The sequence below is a fragment of the Lissotriton vulgaris genome, chromosome 4_1 (assembly GCF_964263255.1).
Source record: "Lissotriton vulgaris chromosome 4_1, aLisVul1.2, whole genome shotgun sequence".
Lineage (NCBI taxonomy): Eukaryota > Metazoa > Chordata > Amphibia > Caudata > Salamandridae > Lissotriton > Lissotriton vulgaris.
In genome coordinates, this window is record NC_141691.1 from 2,017,097,222 (window position 1) to 2,017,103,460 (window position 6,239).

The 6,239-nt window shown below is 51.0% G+C and overlaps 1 pseudogene; it reads right to left on the reverse strand.

Moving 5' to 3' along the window:
* Positions 1-233: 233 nt before the first annotated feature.
* LOC147724888 (thiol S-methyltransferase TMT1B pseudogene) lies at positions 234-821 on the reverse strand (annotated as a pseudogene).
* Positions 822-6,239: the final 5,418 nt, after the last annotated feature.

Sequence of the window (6,239 nt, forward strand, 5' to 3'; positions counted from 1 at the left end):
TAGAAAGTGCACACGTTCTATTGGCTAAAATATGTAATTTGTGAACAAGTAATAATCTCAGCTTTGACATAATTCATGTGAAGTGTGGGTCAGGAAACCAGTGCCATTTGCCCAATATATAGGTCGTAGCTATTGCTTTGCCGAGTTTTCCCTTGTAATCTGCGCTTCGAAATAGTGACTCAGAGAAAGTGAAAGTCAGCTGCCATATTAAACTTGTACATCTCAAAATAGCACTACAGAATACTCACCGGTCTGAGGACTTGCACCACATCCTTGAGGACCCCCTCCACGTTCCGCACCGAACACAGCACCAGCGTGCAGACCACAGCATCCGCTGAGCCGCTGGCCACCGCCGACATGTCTTCCCCAGACGCCACGAAAAAGCGCGTGAACCGGACGTGGTCATTTTCTGCAACGCTCTTGCCCAGGAAGCGCTCGAAGTCTGGGTTCGGATCCGTGCACGTGACTCTGCATCCTGGCGGGAAAAACTGGAAATTTGTTCCCGTTCCGCTTCCGACCTCCAAAATGTTGAGCTTCCCCCCGGGGCCGGCGAAGTCTAGCATATTGCTGAAAAGAGTCTTCTTGAAGGAATGCATCTTCCGGTTGTAGACGTGGCTAAATGTGGCCAACACGTACGGAAACATCATATTGGCTAGTGGCTGCCATACTCCTAAGAGAGCCAAGAGGTGCACTGGCAGGGTCAGCAGCATGATGCCCCCCTGAAGGGTGGCTATGAGAAGGCCCATGTTCGGAGCCGAGGGCGCCGCCGCCTCTGAGGTCTGCGCTCTCGAGCTGATGCGTGTCTGAGCTGCGCTGGGCGCTTGGCACTGGCGCGTGACCGGCATGCCCATCTACCATCAGCTCGCGCCCAATGCCACCGCCGGGATCACAAATGCATTGTATACTTTATCTGTTCGGTTTCAATGTCTCCTTCACCAAGGTTCCTGCCTGTGTATGTGGGGGGGGAAAAAGCATTCGCTGGTCTGAAAATTGAGAGAAGCGATCTTCATCCTGAGTACAGTAAATTAATCCCTCCCTCTTGTTCTGGTGACAGAGTCAGCACACAAAGAGGGCAGAATGAGTCTGCTATATGAATTATAATGAATTCACTACAATGGGTAAACATGTTTATATTTATACATATGTATATATACTTTTTCAAAAACATCTGTGATATCAACAATGTTGCATTTCATTTTACGCTATTAACACAACACTAGAACTCCCCGAAGTATTTTCTTTATGTCTCACTGCATGCTGCGTCGTGCATTTCACTGTGCCTTTAAGTATATGCCGAACTGGAAAGAGGTTATGTCAGCGGTAGGGGGGCGGGAACGGGAGCAGAGGCAGCGGTAAGGGGGCGGGAACGGGGCCGGGGAGACACGGAGAGCGAGGCAGCGGTAGGGGGGCGGGAACGGGAGCAGAGGCAGCGGTAGGGGGGCGGGAACTGGGAGCCGAGGCAGCGGTAGGGGGGCGGGAACGGGGCACAGGAAGGCGGGTGCCGGCTCAATGCCGGAACAGATTCGGGGGCGTTCCCAGCTTTTGGCTGACGTCGCGTGACGTAGCCAAAAGCCAAAAATTCTCGGAAACGCCCCCGAATCTGGTCCGGCATTGACGGACAGGCCCGTCTTCCAATGGCTAGCCTCCATTTATGGAGCTAGCCAATGAAAGACGGAGGCCGTTCCTGTCTCCCGTATATATCTCAATAGGTTTTCGCCTGCGCGAAAAAGATGCGCAGAGCGCATCTTTTATTATTTATTTATTTAAAACATTTATAGAGCGCGGCTGTCACCTGGCAGGTATCCTGGCGCTGGTAGCTTACTCCTGAGTTTTTAGGCGGGGGGGTTGACTACGGGCGGGCGGGGTTAGAGGGCTGGGGGAAGAGCCATGTTTTGATTCGCTTCCTGAAGGGTAGGAGGTGAGGGATTTGGCGAATATCGGCAGGCAGACTGTTCCAAAGCTTGGCCGCAGCTACTCTGAAGGATCTTCCCCCAATCCTGGCCTTCTTGAATCTGGGTACTTTCACAAGGCAGGCGGTTGCGGACCTAAGTGTTCTGGTGGGGGTGTACCACGAGAACAGATGTTGAAGAGGTCTAGGTCCTGCACCGTGTAAAGCCTTGAAGACCAAGCAAAGGGCTTTGAAGGCAGTGCGTTGCTTCAAAGGAAGCCAGTGCAACTCGGCCAAGGCAGCAGTGGCCGAGGATCTCCTGGTCCATCCAAGTGCCAGTTTGGCTGCTGCCGACTGAACTCGTTGGAGTCTGTCCAGCAGTGTCGCAGGGGATTCAAGCAGGAGGGCATTACAATAGTCAAGGCGACTAAGAATAGTGCACCTGACTATCAATGCTCGGGCTGAAGGTGGTAGTAGTGGCAGGATTTTGCGCAGTGAGCGCATAAGGGCTGAGCAGGTGGCGACTGTTCTAGAAACCTGCGTTTCCATGCTCAGTTGGTGATTAAGCATGACGCCCAAATTGCGAACGCTGGTAACAGGTAGCGGGTTGTTTGAATTTTCCGGGGGCCAGAACTCAGCAGGCAGAGGGCGGGGTATGCGGCTCGCGGGACAGAACAGAACCTCGGTTTTCGAGGAGTTGAATTGGAGGGAGTTCCGGTGTAACCAGTCTGCGGTGTCTCTTAGGCAGTTATGGAAGGCTTCTAAAGAAATGGAATCTTCGCCCTCCCAAGAGAAAAGGAGCTGGGTATCGTCCGTATAGTTTACTGTAGTCATATTGTGGGATTTAATTAAAGTGACCAGTGGTTTCAAGTAAACATTGAAAAGGATCGGACTGATAGAGGAGCCCTGGGGAACACCGTGAGGGACAGGGGAGAAGACAGATTGGAAAGGAGGGAGGGATACAGCCTGTTTTCTATCACTGAGATAGGAATGAAACCAGAGCAGGGCCGTACCATCGACCCCTGCCTCTCTCAGCCTCTCAAGCAGGGTCACGTGGTTGACAGTATCGAATGCGGCAGACAGGTCTAATAAGATCAAGGCCACGGCTTGGCCCCTGTCTGCACGCATTCGAAGCTCTTCCATGGCAGTAAGCACTGCAGTTTCTGTGCCATGGGCTGGGCGAAAGCCAGATTGGAAGTCGTCCAGAACGTGATGCTGCTCGAGGTGGGTTGAGAGGCAATTGCTGACCCAACGTTGAAGCACCTTCGCCGGAAATGGCAGAAGTGATATGGGGCGGAAGTTGGAAAGGCATTCTGGATTCAGCGTAGGTTTCTTCAGAAGCGGGGTAATGAGCGCTTGCTTCCAGGGGATGGGGACGAGACCACACCCGAGAGATTGATTGCAGATCATCTGGAGGGTGTGGAATAACTCGTGCCCGAATGCTTTCCAGATTTTCGGGGGCAGAGGGTCAAGGGGAGATCCCGAGGTAATGCCCAGTGCCAATTTCTCAAATTCTGCTTGAGAGATTAGGGGGAAGGCCAGGAGACTATTCGTAGGAGGGCACACTGACCTTGGAGGATCAGGGTTGGTGGAGCCAACTCCGGGGGGGTTGGGTGGTTATGTGAAGGGGGCGTTGCCAGGTTGTTGATGATGGTCTCAATTTTTTCCGTAAAAAACTGAGCGAGATTGTCACAGAGGGTCTGAAATGGGGGAATAAAATTCTTGACGCAGTCGGGATGTATAATATTATCCAGGATTTGAAATATACTTTTTGGGCTGTTAGCAGCGTTAGCTATAGTGGAGCAGTAGTAATTCGATTTACTCTGCAATGGCAGATTTGTAATCACGGAGTGAGTTTTTCCAGAGGGTTTTATTATTATCACAGTATCCGTGTCTCCACTTTCTCTCGGCCTGTTTACAGGCTGATTTGAGGGTTTTCAGGGAGTCATTGTACCAGGGAGCAGGTGCTCTACCTTTGGGTTTGCAGTGTTTTAATGGGGCAACCGAGTCCGTGATGGAAGTAATTCTCGAACTGAGGGATCTGTAGTTGTTTTCCACCGGGCTGGTAGGAGAGAAACTATCCTGCACCTCAAAGACTTTGGTAGTGGTGCTGAGTTTTTCTAGGGCTTTCCAATTTCTATAAGAAAATTGTGGTAGAGAGCTATTATTGGGTCTTCTAATTGTGGCGTTGGTGATGTAGAGTTTAATGAGCGAGTGGTCCGTCCAGCTCATAGGCAGAATGTCGCCTACTTGAGTTAGATCAGGACTCGAGAAAATAAGGTCAAGACGATTGCCTGCGGAGTGGGTGGGGTCCTTTATCAGTTGGTGAAGCCCCACGCTGTCACAAGACAGCAAGAGGTTGTCTAAACCTGTATCTAGGCTGCCGTTTGGCCAGAGATTGAAGTCTCCTAGAATAATAAGTTTGTCATGGGAGGTTGCCATGTTTGTGATGATCGTGAGAAGAGCTTGCTGTTGCGGGATGGAAAATGCCCCTGGCGGACGGTAACAGATGATCACCGTAAAGGTGACTCCTGGGTGGCAGTTTATGGCCAAACCAAAGAGCTCGATTCCAGGTACTGGATCTATGTCAATGGTGTTAATTTGCCATGACGCTCGGAAGATGATGCCAACTCCGCCGCCGCGGCCTTTGGGTCTGGGGAGATGTAGAATGTTGAAGTTTGGAGGACAGGCAGATGCTAAATCGATATCACAGTTGGCATGTGTCCAAGTCTCAGTTAGAAAAAGGACATCTAGATGGTGTGAATCTATGAGGAGATTGATTTCAGTGGCATGTTTAGGTAGGGATCTGACATTCAAGAGGCCTCCTACGATTAAGCCCTTATGGGTGAAGTCAGTTAAGGGAGAAGCAGTCTCTTCAAAGGTGAGCTTACCTTCGTGCGCATACCCTCGAAGATTGAGCAGTGCATCCCGGGTGTAGCGGGGGGATTGTGGTCTGGATTGGGCAGAGTTGGTGGCGCTAGGCGCGTCCTCGTCGCGGACGAGCGCAGACGAGCGCAGACGAGCTTGCCTTAAGCGCGCCTTCGGCGCGCAATCGGCGTGCCCGCTGCGCTCGTCCGCTGCGCTTCCGGTATTGACACATAAGTTATAGTGGTAGCAAGTGACGTGGGAGGGGCGTGGCCAGCAAGAGATGGGCGTGGCTATCGTCTCCCTCGGCGAGCAATGGCGCCAGAAAATGAGTGAATTCCGTTTCCCAACAGCTAATATTCAGCTGCTCTGGGATTCAAGGTGGGTGTCAGAGTAATTCAATTGTGTAAAATAGGCAGGTATCATAAAAACAAAATACACAGCAAACAGTTTTAAAATTCAGCAATAACACCTCCCGGCTTTTCGTCTCAGGAGTAACGCAAGCAATGGAGCAGCGCTAGAGTTCAGCGCGCCCTATTTATCTCTGTGGAGGGGGCGTGGCCAGCAAGAGATGGGCGTGGCTATCGTCTCCCTCGGCGAGCAATGGCGCCAGAAAACGAGTGAATTCCGTTTCCCAACAGCTAATATTCAGCTGCTCTGGGAGTCAAAGGTAGGTGTCAGAGTAATTCAATTGTGCAAAATAGGCAGGTATCATAAAAACAAATACACAGCAAACAGTTTTAAAATTCAGCAATAACACCTCCCGGCTTTTCGCCTCAGGAGTAACGCAAGCAATGGAGCAGCGCTAGAGTTCAGCGCGCCCTATTTATCTCTGTGGAGGGGGCGTGGCCAGCAAGAGATGGACGTGGCTATCGTCTCCCTCGGCGAGCAATGGCGCCAGAAAACGAGTGAATTCCGTTTCCCAACAGCTAATATTCAGCTGCTCTGGGAGTCAAAGGTGGGTGTCAGAGTAATTCAATTGTGCAAAATAGGCAGGTATTATAAAAACAAATACACAGCAAACAGTTTTAAAATTCAGCAATAACACCTCCCGGCTTTTCGCCTCAGGAGTAACGCAAGCAATAGGAAAAACCAGGCAAGGCAAAACCTAAACAAGCATTTACAATGCAATGGTTTTGCCTTTGTTAAAGTTAGAGCTATTGGCATTGCTCTTGACATTATTTTTATTTATGTTTTTTTTAACATAAATAAATGGCATTGTCATTTACAATGCCAATAGCTTAATCTCTCGCAAATGCCACACACAAACACCCACACAGAGCCCCCCCCACACACACACAGAGCCCCCCCCACACACACACCCACACAGAGCCCCCACACACACACCCACACAGAGCTCCCCACACACACAGCCACACAGAGCCCCCCCACACACACAGCCACACAGAGCCCCCCACACACTGCGAGCCCCCCCCAAACACACTGCGAGCCCCCACACATTGCAGGCAACAGAGGCACGCAAACA